Raw genomic sequence first — 17,317 nt, 5'->3', positions numbered from 1 at the left:
CGGCTTCTGTGTGACGTGGCCTCACTTATTAAATTTAATAAAGATGTCTTTTCATATTTTCAGCTTCTGTGCCAAGTTCTTTGTTATATTAGTAAGTATTCCCTGAGAACGAAATTTTGAAGTTCTTCAGTTGGCGCCCTAACGCGGGGATCATCAGAGAAGTGACTTTCTGTGGGAGTGATCGTGCCAGGAGACTGAAATTAACTGGGAGGACAGAACAGGAATCTAGTAAGAAGGTACTCTGTGCACAGGGATTCTGGAGATTCTTTGATTCTGCAGCCCAGTATATTTCTGACCTTCCTGATTTTTGATCCTCCACATGATGTCACTCCTGACTGATAACCTTTTTGCGTGAGTATTCTTAAAAAGACCATTAGGTCATATAGAACTTGACAGTTAGAATCTGGATAACATTTTGATTAGTAAAAGTAAGAGTTAAGTATAAGTGGGTCGCTCCCAGTCCTTTGTTCTTTGGTTCCTTAGTCTGGTTCTTAGTTTGATTTGTCCTTAGTTTTTATTTGAATATTGCAATTTTCAAAAACCGAGGGTCTTGTACATTTACGAGTGTATCGATAGAGATAGCCCCTTGAAGTTTGAAGCTAGATTAGTGAGCTATAACATGCCTGATCTTAGCAAATTTGGAGATTTGTGTTGGCCAACTTTGTATATGTTTGTATTAGCCGGCTTCCCCTAAAGGGGATATCTAAATAGGTTTAGATTTTAAAAAACACATTTCTTCCTTGGTGATTTTGTATCCCAGGGAATTAAAATATGACATAATACAAAAACAAGGATCCTTTGTTCTGCGCAGTTTTATGAATGGAGATATGCAGAACGGTTTTTGGTGTTCTGCCAGCCAAAGGTAGTGAATTAAGTGTATTGTGGCTTCGTGCACATACAGCAGTCTGTTGGGCTGTGTTTTTTGCAGTCTTTTGGAACCCTATTGAGACGTGTTTCTTGTAAATATGACTTACAGCTAGTATTTACAAATGGCTTTGTTTTCGTCCTGAGTGTCGATTTGTGGGTTCAATGTGTGTTAAATGTCTATGTGGTTTTTCTCATTAGTGTAACTTCAGTAATAGCTTACAGTGCTGTATTGTGTGTCCTTGAGTGTTTGAATACTTTCTCTTTATGTCTGCAATGAGCTCTCAATGTGTGTTTGTGGGTTTCTTGATGTTTTCAGTCTGTTAAGTAAAATGTCAGATTAATTAATATTAAGTAGAAATTAAATAACACGCCAGCAATTTACTATGTCACATGCTAAAATCGCTATGTGTTGCTATTTAATTTACAGACTAAGCAAAAACGCATATGTGCAAACTATTAATGCTTAAAATAGATAAGTTAAAATTCACATTCACTAGGAATATGAAGGCCTCAAAAATAATTGTGTCTTTTGTAGCAAAACGAATTTGTAGCGTTTTTTTACTTACATGCATTGTAGTACATGTAAAAGGCAAACACCTCAGCTAAAGTGAATTTTTTCTTGCTAGATTTAAATGCATCTTTTTGAGCGCGCATTTTTAAAACTTGAAATGTCTGTTTTCAGTAAAACTGAAAGCGTGCTCAGGTTTCAGCACTGTTTCAGGTTTCAGCCTTTCCTGCCTTAAGGCAGCAGATGTTGTTTTTAGAAGGCCATAAATAGCATTGGAATGTTTATTTAGCCCAGGACTTAGCTGTTTAGTTAATCACAGTTGGCCTTTTTCATTTCAGAATAGTGTTTTAGAGGGTTATAAAAATAAGGTTCATCACTTTGTATCACTGGAAGACATTCCAAATGCGGTTTTCCTCTCTTAAAGCATTTTTTTTTTCAAAGTATATTTTTTGGGTTCTATTGCTAAATACTGATTGTCCTTTAAAAAATGGCGCGAAAAATGTCATGTTTTAAGTTAGGCTTTTGTGCTTAGGCGCATAAATGAATGCATCTAAAAATGATAGGCAAGGGATGCAGCTTTACCTTTACATGTGGAATTATCATAAAAACAGATAATTGGTTTCATTGAACGAAAAATTATTAATTATGGAAAAATTATTTGAGAAAAAATAAGTGTTTTTTAAAATCGTTTTTTGATATTTATAAAGCTTAATACTCATACTATGACCTCCTAGTATTAAAAATTGATTTAAGTTATGTGTTACGGTGTAATTAGGTAATTTGCATGTTGGTTTTCACTTGGCGCAGGCGTAAAAAACTCATTTTTCCAAGGATTTACATGAGATATGACTAATGTCTAATATCTGTAATGTGTAAAGAACATCCTGAGGATGATTAATATGTAAAACAATTATAGGATATTCATTTTTAAGTGCCCCAAAGATAAAAGTCGAAATTGAGTTAAATAGGTTTTTAACACAGATTCTTGTCATTTACCATAGCTTGAAAGTGTCTCTGGCTTCAGTAAATGCATACATTTGTGCATAATACAAACTTGTGGGTTGTTATTGAGGTTGTTTTTCATAGCTCAGTGAGCCAATGTGCCCGGTGCAGAGGTTTGTGTTTAATATCAGGGTTGAAGGTTCTAACTTTAGCGGGGCCCATTCAAACGTTCATCAATGTTAGGTTGATAAAATGAGTACCATTGTGTAGGGTGGTAGCAAACATTTGTTCTAAAAACTGGTATGTGTGAATCCTTCACAGTAAATGTAGTAGGCCTTCTGTCCTTGCCAGCCTCGAAATGAACAGAAACTGTGGGCTAGGAGAACAGGCTGCTCGAGTTGCGTTAAGATGCTATCTTTAGTTTTCCTGTAAACAATGGAGGAGGCTGTCATGTTGACATTGTGACCTTTTAAATCCGAGCCTTGTCTCTGTGTAATGCAGAATAACCTTGCTAAACAGGCCTCTGAAAGGTGGAATTTCTGGTTTAAAGTTAAAGACTTAATTCCAAAGGGAAATATAAAAAGGTTTCTTGAAAGGTTTCTTTAAAAGTCCCAACATCATGACATTTGTATTTCTGCTCTAAAAAAATAATGTCTGCTAGTACAGAAAACAAAGTGTTGCATTACGTCTTAGACAAAAAAAAATAAGATGCAGCCTTTTACTAAAATTTTTAAGCCTACATGAATAAGTAAGAACGATTTGCCAATTAAGAATGTATTTATTTTTTATCGTGGAGATTGTGGCACAAGGCTAATTTTAAGTGTCAGGGAAAGGATTTTACCTCTAAAAGTTAAAAAGGCTTCATGTTGCAAGGTGACTGACAAGATGGTAACAGTTAAGTAATGGAAATTTATTTTTGTGTTTGTTAATGTGTATCATGTTTTGTCTTCCGCTTAAAAGTTACAATTGATGTCTGTTTATTATCAGAAATGTCTCTCTTTTGTGTGCGGTGTATTTTTTTCCTTCTCGTTTCGCTTCTGCTCACAGATCATTCATGGATTGCTCTGGGGGACTTTAAGCCTAACAAGACACGTGAGTTTGGTTGGTTGAAATGAGATGTTTTTTTTTGCGCAACTCCTTTGAAAAGAAATGTCCATGCGTTTTTCATGTTTGTGTATTTTGTTCTATCATGAATTGTTCTTGCTGGTTCTGTGTGTCCGAAAGTTGTATTTGACAGCAGATACCCACTATTGGTGATCTACTGTCAAAAAGGAGGGTATCCTTACACGGTATTATGCGTCACCACTCATTTATATATGCTATAGTTTTACAGCGAGTATATCTGATGGCTTGACGTCCGTTTTGTGCGTTTTTGCATGTTTTATGTTTTATGTTGCTGCTTAAGAAATTATTACAAATTCACCCGTGTTGTTGTGAGGGGACATGTATGACGATACTTGTCGCTGTCAACAGTTGGGTTCAATTTTCGCTGATACTAAAATTCACAGATATGATTTATTTTTTTACATATTGTGAACCAGACAGACAACACTTCACCAGTGTATGTCAAATTTGGCTATAGGTATTGAAGAAAAATAAACAGCAAATTGTGTCATCTGTAGTCACGATACTGCCCTTTCCTGTAAGGAACAGGCAGCCCTAAAATTATATATCCTGATTGGACGTAAGGATAAATGATAGATTTGTGACTCTTGTACATGGTGACCTAATTTCTATATTACATTAGTCAGTTTGATTCTGCTTCCTAAGAAGTATACGGCTTTGTACCGTAAAGGAAACCAGGTTTCATTTTTTCCTGATGAAGGAACTGGAACATTAGATGAGATTACCGTATATGGTGTAGCGGCCAGCGGTAGAGCTAAATTTGTATATTATAGTGATTCTTTTTTTTTTGTGTATCACCCATACTCTTGGTATTGTGTCACATGCCTGACTATCACCCAAGCACATCATGCCTAGTTATTGGGGATTTTAGCTGTGTCCTAGACCCATTCCTCTTTTCCGTATTCCTTTCACCAGTCAGCTTTTATTATTATTAGTGTATTGTTCAGGCTCACACTTTCAGATTACAGTAATGTACCATGGACCCCCATCGTATGTATAATTCCCTTTTGCATAACTAGACTGGTTTCTAAGAATTTTCTTTAGGCCTATTCTGATGTTTTTCCAGTCTGACTGTTAGGACTGTTAGGACTGATTAACTGACTCAATACTATAGTAAGATAAGCTTTCCACCTCAATAGGAGACACCTTACGTTTTTTGAATATGACAAATTCAATGCCTATTCTAAATTGGTTTTTAGTTCCTTTTTTTTTACTGCTTTAATTTTTGATGGACCAGATGTATTATAAATAATGGAAATACCAGGACTCTCTAGTTCTTGTCTTTTGTTTCCACATCTTGATAATTAGCTTTTGTATTGCATAGTCCACCTGATGCACAATTAGTAAAAGAAAGTATCTACATGTCCCTGATAATAACACCTATATGAAATCATTGAGATAAAATGTGTTTACCCAATTAGACGATGCCACTATGTGTGAGGACATCCATTCAGATAGAATTCCCATGTCGCTATGATGATGAAAGATATGCTCTCACACGGAAACCCAATTGAAGAGCCTAGAGGCACTGTTTTGCCTATTGCCTTTGTTTTTGTATTGCCTTTGAGAATGAGAGTGTATTTCAACGCAGAATTGTCCCATGGCGTGTGGCCACTCCTTTGAAGATCGCAGGCCACCTGTTTGCAGTCCCCTTGTTGTACAATGAACTGTTTAAAGCATCACACTTGCTTCATCAGAAGGCGTTCAACATCAGAAAAGAAGAAGGAGCTGGTTTTGCCACAGTCCCTTGAGATTTCAGTGCAAAAGAGCGCCTGTCATGTGCTGGTTAACCTCTGACAGTGTGCAGTCCCTTGGATTTCAGTGCAAAAGAGCACCTGTCATGTGCTGGTTAACCTCTGACAGTGTGCAGTCCCTTGAGCCCCTTGGCCTGAGTTTTGGCCACGCACCCCTTTTTCTCTTGCTTCAACGGAAGTGCAGTGCACCGGAGGATCCAAGAGTGGCAAAAGGCACTCCATTCTGGTGCCCATGAAAGAGCAGCCTGAGCGTCCTCTGACACTGAATGATGAGTGTTGGAGTCTGAGAATGGTCCCGGGTCTGCACGAGATGATCTGTGCCCATATCTGTAGTGTCTGCCGCAGAGGAGAGATACGGTGCACTGCCTTGAGACATTGAGACTTTTTGAATGAGCTATGAGTGTTTGCCAGGAGGGCACTCCAACAGATACTGAGCATCAGAGCATGGGAGGCCTGAATCCAAAGGCCCATGCAACAACGGGAGCAGACTTGATTGGACAATAGAAGCCTGCCAGAGAGGCTTTTTGAACAGACTCTGGGCATAGTTGGTTTCACAAGAGGATTCCGTGTGATTGTATAGACTAAGTGTTAGGAGAATGATTTTAATGTTCTGCTGGCATTATTTTAAAGTAGTATTCTGTTTAGTAAAAGCAGAATAAAGTCCATTTTCTGTGAAAGAGTATCCCCTTTTCACCTCAGAGCATTAATGAGGGTCACCACTGTTTCACTTGAACATATAATGAATTACAGAAATGCATAGGAAGACCTAAAATGTTACTAGATAATTTTAGGATTTACTTTTTGCTTAGGGTTGTGAAAAATTATGATTTCATTTGTAATAGCGGTCACTACTTCGTCTATATGTTCTTAACAACGTGTTTTCTAGTGTTTTAAACATAACATTGTCTTTTATGGGTGGGATTGTTTTTGCTGCCCAATTGACATCTGTACCCACCTCCCAACCTATGTCTCTTCCTACTTCTACTTCTTTGCATTCTTTCCATATTTTGACTGAACATGGACTAGTTAGGAGGTCAGAGTTTACTGATAATTTCTTTTGTACAGTTTCTGCATCGACACCAGTTAGTAGTGAACATCACTAATTGTTGGGTGTGTGGTCTTATACCACATACTACAGATAGAGGCATTCCCTATTTGGTCCTGCCATATATGGCCTTAGTGATACTGCGTGTGTAAGGAGACCTGTCCCGAGAGAGTCGCTAAGTAATAGGATTATGCTTCAGCAACATCTTGATGATTTGATAAATATAGACCTGGACTCAGACTAGCGTGAGTATAGGTTATTGCCTATGTAAGGGCAAAAGGAGCGTCTGTGGTACTGAAAATTTTGGACCTGTGTCATAAACATCGTCGTATCATGGCGATTTTGATATCAGCAGACCGAGAATGGCTAGTACACTATGCACAAGCATTTTTGTCATATTCAAATGACAGAATCACCCTGAAATCAGAGTTTTCGTCCTGAACCCTCGGGTTCCATTTTGTGTACGGCAGCCATTTTGTGAGTTGCCCTCACATAGGCCAATGATTAAGGCCAAACACGATTCTGAAGGACACGTACACCTTTCCTGACTTCTCTGTGACCTGGGCAAGCTGACTCCACTGCCCAAGGCCAAACCTGTTCGGCCAGTTCCTTTCCCAGTGGCCGATCGAGATAGTATCAAGGCACAGCATGCCATAAACCTTTATTGCACACAACTATGTCTTATCTTACCCACACCTGTCTCTGCTCCTTTCTTTATGGCCTGTTTACGATGGGGATGTGCCGGTTTTTTATTATGGGTTTCTGCAGCTTGTGTAAGAAGGAATGTTGGGTTTTGCATGCTTGCAAAACCTAGGACTGCCCCTTTTCTTTTGTACTGAGTCATGTAACGCTAAAAACATATAAAAGGCCTCTGTCCTCTGTGTTCCTCAGACTACCTCATTCAGTTGCTACGGCTTCTGTGTGACGTGGCCTCACTTATTAAATTTAATAAAGATGTCTTTTCATATTTTCAGCTTCTGTGCCAAGTTCTTTGTTATATTAGTAAGTATTCCCTGAGAACGAAATTTTGAAGTTCTTCACTGTGCCTGCCTCAAGTCTGCCCTTGAAGGTCCCCCTGTCCCAAGAAACTCAACCTGTTCAGGTTCAAGCTCTTCTAGGACAGTTCCTTCAGGGGTCTCACAGTCAGCTTCCCGAGAAGGCTGATCTTCACTTGAGGGCAGGGGGGAAGGCACTGCCTTAACCCTACTGCTCTTTCTCTTGGGTGGTACTTGGTCCATAGTTACAGGATCCAAGACCTGTTCAGTTTGGCACTTTTTGGCCTGTGACCTGGTCACAGCAAGGACATGAGCTGATATGCCCAACATCTCTGCATGAGTCCTATACTCCACTTCTGACCATACTGAGGATTCAAGATCATTGCCCAACAAACACTCTACTGGGAGATCTGCACTTACCACAACTCTTTTGAGGCCAGTTACCCCTCCCCAGGAGAAGTTAACAACTGCCACACTATGTGTAGTAGTGACATTGCTGGCATTGGTCACTAGGTAATTATCACCTAGTACAATCTGTCCAGGGTGTACAAAGTTAGGCGTCACCATGGTGACACTGGCACATGTGTCCCTGTAGGCCTGTGCCATTTTGTCATTAATCAAAGGTGTCTGTCTGTACTTGCCCAGAGTACTGGGACTCACAGTAGAGGACATAGCCATGTCCACATCACAGACTAGGACAGCCTGAGTTGGTATTCTGACTAGGCCAGAATCCATCTCAGTACCCAGGGTAACCCTACTAAAGCCTTGGGTTGGGAACCACCACTGTTAACTGTACTAGGGGGTGCAGGTGCCTTAGGGGCAACAGTGGTAGGGGCTGTAGCTTTCTTGGTGCACTCACTGAGCCAGTGAGAGGCAGATTTACAAAAGTTACACCAAGGTTTTTTTGGCCATCTTTCTTCTTTTTCTTAGAATTTTGGGACCCCCCCTCATTGGATGTTTGGGGGCCAGTAGAAGACTTCTGGTCTTTTGGTTTCAGATCTCCCCACGTCTGGTCTGCCTTTTTCTGATCCCCACCTTGGTTCTGGCTTTTCTGCTTAACCCTGGGTCTGACCCATTTGTCTGCCTTCTTTCCCAATTCTTGCGGAGAGGTCAGATCAGAGTCAATCAGGTGTTGGTGAAACAACCGGTTCTGACAATTGTTAAGTATTTGCTCTCTCATGATCAAATTATACAATCCTGTATAGTCCTTAACTTTACTTCCCAGCAACCAGCCTTCCAGAGCCTTAGTGGCACAATCAACAAAGTCAGTCCAGTCCTGAGTATGTGTCTTCTGGGTATCTCTGAACATCAACCTGTACTGTTCAGTGGTTAGGCCAAACCCATCAATCAGAGCACTCTTAAGGACAGTGTAATTGTTAGCATCATCATCACTAACTGTGAGGAGTTTGTCTCTTCCTTTTTCTGAAAAGCCACAAGATTGCTGCCCACTGACTTTGGGGTACCTGCTGTACTTTGCAGGCCCTCTCCAAAGCAGTTATCCATTTGTGGATGTCATCCCCAACTTTGTAGGGGGGCACAATCTAACTCGGGTGTCTATTGTCATAGGACCTGTCTTTATCCTTAGGGATATTGCTGTCACCAGTGGAATCTAATCCACTTAACTTTTGCTCTCTTGCAAGAGCAAGTTTTGCTTGGGCTAAGGCAAGTTCTTCCCTCTCAATCCTGATTTGGACTTCCGTCATCCTAACCTGGTTTTCTCTCCTCTGAGGAGAAGCAATTCCCCTCTGAGAACCCCTTGAAGCATTGGAGTGGAGAGATTCCCTGGAGTGGGATCTTTCCCTCCTATACCTCTGGCTTGTAGGCCTGAATGGGGCTGTTCCATTCTCAGCCCCAAATAGGCTTAGGTTAGCCTGGCTAAGTCTCCAAACCTGAACCTGGCTGTCTACCTCTTCCCCAAAATCTTCCTCCTCCTCCACTTCATCTTCATCTTCATCTATGACAGTAGGGTCAGGGTCATCTTCTGTTGAGGGTAGTACCTCATATCCATTAACTGACAGACCTTTAGAGGCCTTAAGAACATCATGTTTCTCCATGAGCTCAATCAGGTGTCTGAGGGTAGGGTGAAAACTCTGTTTTAACCTTCTACTAGTGCACAAGTGCCTTAGCTCTTGGAAGGTTAGGGTATCATATATAGAAGGTATCCTTGGAGGATCTACCTCCACTGGGAGACATCCACTTGGTTCTGCTCTCAGAGACATGGTCTAGTGAGGTGTGGTGTGTGTACCTACCTACACTAAGTGTTTCCTGCTAAACCTCTCTACGAGTTGTAGTCAGGGTGTGCTAGGCCCTTTGGTCTACAACAACTAAGTTCAGTAGAACTCTAGTATTATAAGTCTTTTTTATATGTACCTATAGGTACCTAATGTGATCTTTCAAATTATATCTCAAGATTACAATTGATAAAACAACAGCAAGCTCTTATCCCAACCGCTGCACACCAATGTGAGAAGTTGGCCTGGTATATGATGTTCACTATTCTAGTGAGCACCTTGCACCAGTCCAAACAACCCTTATGGTGATGGTTGTAAAGTCAACCTTATAGACCAGCTATCCTAGTGGTAGCATGGACAAAGCAGTCTTAGGCTAAAACTTCAGAGGGCATGTAAAGCCAGCTGTTTTACCATGTGTAACCCCTTGAATACCAAATGAAAGGACACCACACTTGTTATATAGAAAATATATATGTATTTATTCTAAACACAACCCCTCTGAGCTCTTTATGAGATCAGAGGCTAAAGCACATAACAAGATACTCAATTATCATACATTAAGTTGCACAATATACAGTAGGGCCCTAGGGGCACGTAAAACCATATACTAAAATAGTGGTATAAGAACCATGTCATGAGCACAGGATAGGCCTAGGGCCTAGTGAATCACTGGGGCTACAATGTACTAATGAGAGTTAGGGGGCAGGAGGCCCACGGGATGTGTGTGCAGAGTCTTTACACATACGCGTGTTACCATAGAGTTAGAATGGGAACGAAAGAATTACAAACTAGTTCTTTTAGGTCACTTCCGGATGGACTAGGAGAAAGCTACTGAAAACTAGGACACTAGGATAGTTAATACCCACAGGAGCACCGAAGTACTCGAGTTACCTCACCCACAGGAAGCGGGTGCATAGGTGTCAAAGTGTCGGGTTTCGTCGCTGAATCCTATGGAGCCTTGAAGAAAGATGCTGCAGGCGACCAGGAGAGAAGTGTCCGGGTGGATCCAAGGGCGGATCGATGATGAAGAGTACCTGAAAGCAGAGGGGACAGAGTCTGGGTCACTAGCCAGTGACCAGGAAGGAACCAGGCGATGGCGCGAAGCAATCAGGTGATGTCGTGAAGCTTGACTCTGCAGCCATGTGGACCAGGAGGCGTTGACGATGACCAGGAGATGGATACTGACTGTACCACAAAGGATCTCGCAGTTGGCGGTGTCGGCTTCCGGATTGAAATCAACAGGCCTTGGCAAATGCAACCCACGCAGGAATCGAATATTCGCTTAGGATTAGACCAGCAAGGTCTAAGGGGCTTCTCCTTTGCAGGGAAGCAGAGGCAAACCTGGAGCAACCAGGCAGGCAGTTTAGATTCAAAGGTTTGTCTTCACAGAGGCCACTAGCCAATGGGCAAGCGACCGGACAGACGCATCAAGCAGAAAAATGCAGAAAGGCCCCACGCAGAACTCGTGGAGTGTGGACAGCTGATCTTCGGTGCAGATGATGCTTGGGGCTGGGTCTTCTCAATCCTCAATGCACAACTTCGAGGGTGCCTCAAAAGCTGCACAAGTAGCAAGGAGCAGGCTTTTCAAGATGGCTGGTCCCACGTCTCTCGTCGCCTCAACGGGTCTCAGTTTTGCAGGGACTGTGGATCGGAGTCAGAGAAATCTGGAAGTCTGGCTCTCGTCAGACTCTGTGCTCGGGATCCGGCAGGAGCGTCAACAAAGTAAACCACTGATCGCTGGGCAAGGTAGCTGGCAGGGTCGTCCTCGAGCGACTCCATCAGTGGGCGGAGGAAAGGGGTGTCCTGTCTGATTTACAATTTGGTTTCCGGGAAGGCTTCAGGACAGTAGAACAGGCCTTAAATCTATCTATGATTATGGGAAAATATATTCACGCAAAACAGGACAGACTCTACATGGTGTATGTGGACCTGTTCGCGGCTTTTGATTGCGTCTCCCACACAAAGCTTTGGTCTGTACTGTCACAAATGGGAGTGGATCCCCCACTTTTAGATTTCTTGAGGGAATTATATTCCAAGGCTTCCGCGAGAGTCCGTTTCGGTGCGAAGGGCGAGTTGTCGGCATCTTTTGGAGTAGAGCGTGGAGTCAGGCAAGGTTGTGTCCTGGCCCCCTTCTTATTCTCCCTCTATACAAACAGCTTGGAGGTGGAACTTTTGAGGGGCGCCCAGGACCTCCCACAAGTAAAACAACGCCCGATTCCCGCTCTGCTCTATGCAGATGACGCTGTCGTACTGGCACGGACCCCGGGTGAATTACAGAAGGCACTTTCCTGGTACTCGGCCTTCATGGGCAGTCTTGACCTCCACATTAACATTAAGAAGACCTTTGTAATGGCGGCAGGTACAGGGAGAAAAACGGCCCAAGGACTTAGTGCTCAATAATCAAAAATTAGAAGTGACGGCCCAGTACCCCTATTTAGGCATCACAATAGATGAAAAACTGACCTGGAAAGCGGCAGTCGAGGCTAGGAAGCACTGTTTCAAGAGAGCTATAGCAGCCCTGATGTCCTTTTCACAAAAACAGGGCAACCGGTCGCCCTTGGAATTATTGAAAATATACAGTGCTAAATGCCAGACAATTGCACTGTATGGGGCCGGCGTCTGGGGGCACGCGGATGTTAGTGCTTTACAGGTTGCAGAAAACTCATTCCTAAGGTTTCTCCTTGCCGCACCAAGACGATCTTCAACATATGCGTGCCACACAGAACTAGGCATACCACACATAGAGGACCTGGCAAAAATCCAACCGTTGCTATTATGGCGGCGTATCTGGACCTCTGATAAAAACACGCTGACCAAGGGGATCCTGGCCGATTCAATGGCACTAGATCATTCAGTAAAAATAAGATGGCTTGCCTATATCAGAAATGTTCTCACAGACCTAGGCCTAGAGACTTTTTACATCACACCGGCAAAGATCAGTGAGATATCTAGGAAAGATCTGAAAGAAATGGCCTTGAGCCATTTAGATAGCTTAAGGCTCGCCAGCGAAATAGGGAGAGCCTCTGTCAATCACGCAATCATGATCCAGACTACCTTTACCATCCAGCCTTATTTAACGCTTGAAACTGGTATTTTCGATCGACTTCTACTAACCAGATTCAGACTAAACCTTTTCCATCGGTTAGTAGCTTTCTCCACGATGAATGCTTGGGACCCAATTCTAGGCCTTTGTACCTGTGATGATAAATCAGTGCAGTCCACCATACATACTGTCCTGTTCTGCAAATTTTATAATGATCATCGCAAATTGTGACTGCTATCATTGTTAAAATCGTGGGGTGTTAGACAGTGCCGCCCCGCTATGTTGCGCTTTCAGTTTTTAGAGTCGGAAACCACTTGTTATCACGTTGTTAACTTTTTGAAATGTATTTTTAAACATAGAAAAAATTTGTAAGTGACACCCGCAAAACAAAGATTAACGATCTTAATGAAACGTGAAGTGATATTCTTTTTAGCTATGTTCTTTTAGTCATATTGTACTACTGATTTTTTCTTTGCTTATTATTGTAATAATATGTACAATATTGCTTTTATGGATTTCTATTTTGAAATACAGAATAAAGAAATGTAATAATAAAAATTAAAAGTAAACCGCTGATCGCTGGATGGTGCCTGTTTGAACAGGGTGGTCACTCCTTGACCACAAGGGAGATTCTTCAGTCGTCTTCTGTGAAGGAGATCATCGAAGGTCCAGAGTTTCATTTCAAGTTTCAGTCAGGATAAATCTAAAGTCTCTAGACTCAGCTCCTACCTATATACTGATCTGGTGGGCTGGTTTACCTGCTAGGTCCCTCCTATGGGTGGGACCAGGGGAGGGGGTGGTTACACCCCTTTCCCTTTGTCCAGTTTCGCGCCAGAGCTGGGGCTGGAGTGCCCCAGCAACTGGTTTGAACCGGGCTATGTATGGGACACCTTGTGTGCTCCAGGCAGTGTCTCATTTCATTCAGCCCTCCCTGCCCCAATACACTATGGCCTGTCTGGGGTGGTGCTAGCACCTCCCAAGACAGGAAACCTATTGTCCAAGCCTCCCTCGTTGGAAGAACTCCCAGCAGCAGGAGGTCAGACTTCTGTCTGTGGCAGCAGCATCCATTTTGTGATGCTGAGGCTCTGGTTAACTTTAACCGGGATTAACCCTCTAGAAGGATGGAATGCTACCCCCGTCGCCAGAATTGGTGAGGGGGTAATATTCCAAAGCGTATGACACCTTACACGACATGTTTTGATAAAGCCAAACCAAAGTTAGCAATAACCGCGAGGATTATAATGCACTTAAGAGTATATGGTGTGGCTATATCATAGAACAGCTATAAGGACATGGTTCCAAAATCTGCAGACAGGCTCAGCTCATGCTAGAGCCTCATCGCACATAAACTAAGCACTCTGCCTTCAGGATTGTTAAGGCCTGCCATAGGAGTGACTTATAGGTATATATGTGTCTATTTATAAGGGCAGGTATAGGGATATTATACCTAAGCAAGGGGTGATTACACCACCTTGCCCCAGCTGAGTGATCAGCCAGTTGTGTCAGTTGGATGGCCAGCCAGGGGTGGCATAAGATATGCTGCAGCCCCTGGTAGGCCTTGGGTGCACCTATGCCCTGGGTACCTATGGTACACCGTACAGGGACTCACAAGAGTGACCCATTTCCCAATTGGTGATGTACCTAAAGTACATGGTATGAATTTAGAGAGAGAACAGCTGGGCTGTGGGTCTGATCAGCAGGCCCACAGCCACATTAAAGGCGAAAACCAGTGAAGCAAAAAGCAAAAAGTGGGGCGACCATAGGAAAGCAGACCCTACTCTCCTACACCAGAAAGCTGGGGAATAACAACCAAAACCTAATTCTCAGTGGGTACAACTGGAACTAAGGGCGAACCAGCCAGCAGAACTCCAGATGGAAGACTTCTTGATGTGACAGGTGGAGTTGGTAAGGATCCAAAGAGCAACTTTATCTGACAAGGTATGGCAATCGTCCTTCCAAACTCGGGTTCTACTGGCACTAGTTGCAGGAACAACTCCAAAGGTGGCGGACTCTGAGATAGAGATAAGCAGCGCTGCCTCCACACCTTCTCAGGCATATGTGAGTGGCACATGGGGGCAGATACCTCATTCTATTTCTTATGAGTCTTTTTTGATTTACCTAAGGATTTTGACAGCGAGGAAGACCCGCCTCTAGAGCAGCTCCGGTGACTGATGAACCGGGACTGGGACTGAACTTTAGACATAGACCACCACTTGGAGAAGTCCTAACTAGGAGTCCTTTTGAGTTTGTCAATGTAAAGCTTTGCCTTGTGGTCCCTGATGGCCTTCACATTCATTGACGCGCAGTTGCTGCAGGCCTTTGAGACGTGGCCCAACTCCAGGCACTACAGGCATACTTGATGGGTTTGGTTGCGATAGTCCTCACAGGGCTTGAAACCTATAGTTTTAGGGGGTGACATCCCTTGCACTCTGAAGACATTTTGAGGCACATGTCTCTGATTCACACCAAGAGAGTTCTGGATCCACATCTGGTGGTATGGAAAGAAAGGAACTGATGTAAGGACGCAGGGTAGCACATATATGGGCCCGCACGTCATTTCTGGAGCAGAACGGAATCAGTGCGGAGCCGTGTGGCGCCACCTGATGACATGTTGAGGTACTGCAAAAAAGTTTCCAGACCCAGCCGTATGCCTGGGGAATATCCAAAACGTGAGGAATCTGCGATTAGAAAATGTGAATATAGCATTTTTGGGACTACTGGCCCCTATTATTTTTGGTTTGTTTAATGCATCTACTGGGAAGATTTCACAGACATTTAAAAATAAAAGTTACTTATCTCCAGTACCAATATTTTTGGTGGATACATTATTGTCCTATTGATTCATCAACATATGATTATCTATTAACCCCAGACCGAATCCAGAAACTTTCTGCAGCACCAGGTCTCCAGCGCTGCCCTGAAGTACCATGCAACCCCACCTGTGTCTCATATGTGATAACATTAGAGTTCAGAAGGTGCCAACCAATGTGCTGGCATCAATTCCTGGTACATTTTCAGTGTGCCTTTGAGGCATGCAGAGAAGAGCCAAGACAGCATCATCAACAGTGACAAATACAGTATATGAAATGTTTGCATAACTTGGGGTCTTATCATTCATGGAACTAACTCATCCAGGGAGTACAGATGGTGGAAATATATATGGAGAAAGATAAAATATTTATCAGGAGGTAAGTAACTTTTGTTTTTCTAATGTATGCATCTTTTCACAGGATCCTCCCCTTTGAATATAACCCACAGCAATACGCACCACGAGGTGAGACTGGGTAGTGTAGATGTGTTAGAAATGGGATCCCTGGCTGGCCAGGGCTTGCGCCAAAGTCAGTCAGAGACCACCACTCCTTTGTCTTTGTGCAGGGTGGGGGAGAAACCAGTCGCAGCTGGTTTTGGAGAACCCTGGATGTGCTCAATCACCCTTTTCATTCACTGGCAGGACTAGGGTCATCAGTCGCACCACAGGGGGCGGAGCCAGCATTGTGTGGGGAAAACCCAGCCTCATTCCGGAACCAGGTGCAGCCCTCCCCTCACATCAGCATGCTAATCTCAGCACTCACCACTGGGCAGACCCATCCAGACATCCTGGAGCCTGGCATAACAGCCAGCTCCAGCCAATCACACTCCAGCACCCTCACAGCACACGTACAGCCATGTCTAGAAGTGGCACTTCCACACTAGACACATTCATGCCGCATACATCATTTCGCAGCATTCAATCACACAAGTCCGCACATACCAGACTCGAGCCTGTACACCCCACATATCAGGAACTACCAGGGACACATACATTCCCCATGCATTCCTATGGGAGGGCAGGCCTATCTCACCACATGCACTCAAAGTGCGCACGCACTTTCCACTGGGACACAGTGAAAGTGCGCAGAGCCCAAAAATCACAATCACCAGGTCACCATTAAAAGCAAAAAGTTTAGGGGTGAACCTGCCAGAAGGGCCAAGTCCAACACAACCCCCTTCCAGCCAAAACGCAGGGTAGACCAATCACCACCGTGATGGACTTCCCTGCTTGGGGCGATAGAACACGGACGCGGGCCCGCAACTGCAGGGACACCCTCCTGTTCTACGCCACGGTGAACACATGGTATTCCTTCTAAAACCACTGTCTGGACCAACTGGGCTACCCCACTGGTACTCCCGAGCTGTCCGCGGCCAGGACCAGGCCCTGGGCCACCCAGGTGCCACTGGTCCTTGCCTATTCGCAGAGCAGGGGGTAGTAACCCCTGGCACATAGTAGCCATTCTCCACTCTTCCTGTCTGCAGGACAGGACTAGACTGCCACTGGTTCTCCAGCCTAGGGTCTACAACCTCAGGTGGACCAGGAGTCTCAGGGAAGGCTCTCCTCCCCCTACCTCTTCTTCTAGGGTTCCTCCACCTCCTGCGAGGGGTACACCTAGAACGCCATTCCAACCCAGGGTTTAATCCCTCAGGTGGCACCGGGGTCAGAGGTGGGCTCTCCCACCCTCTGCACCCCCTTCCAGAGTCCTGCTCCCTACCAACTGGGACGGTACCTCTGGAAGAAGAACCGGTCAGGACACTGGTTACAGTCGTCCTATCCTTCAGGTCAGGCTAATCCTGAACCTGGCCTCCCAACCTTTGGTCTAAAACCTTTGGTGGAATAGTTGCCTGGCACTCCAGGACTTCTGGGGATTCACACTCCATCCCCCTGAGGCTGACACATGACCCATGTGTCGTGTGACTGTCTGTCTGGTGCAGATCTCCCGTCCCCTGTCCACCTGACAGGGCGCGAAGATCCCCCAGAACAGAAGTGGTGTCA

The 17,317-nt window shown here is 44.0% G+C and overlaps 1 protein-coding gene across 1 annotated transcript in view; it reads right to left on the bottom strand.

Moving 5' to 3' along the window:
- Positions 1–17,317, bottom strand: part of LOC144768685 (uncharacterized) — a 9,047,330-nt gene that overhangs the window by 607,053 nt on the left and 8,422,960 nt on the right. The gene's annotated exons all lie outside the window — the stretch shown is intronic.

The sequence above is a fragment of the Lissotriton helveticus genome, chromosome 7 (assembly GCF_964261635.1).
Source record: "Lissotriton helveticus chromosome 7, aLisHel1.1, whole genome shotgun sequence".
Taxonomy (NCBI): Eukaryota; Metazoa; Chordata; class Amphibia; order Caudata; family Salamandridae; genus Lissotriton; species Lissotriton helveticus.
This window is presented reverse-complemented; position numbering and strand designations above follow the sequence as displayed.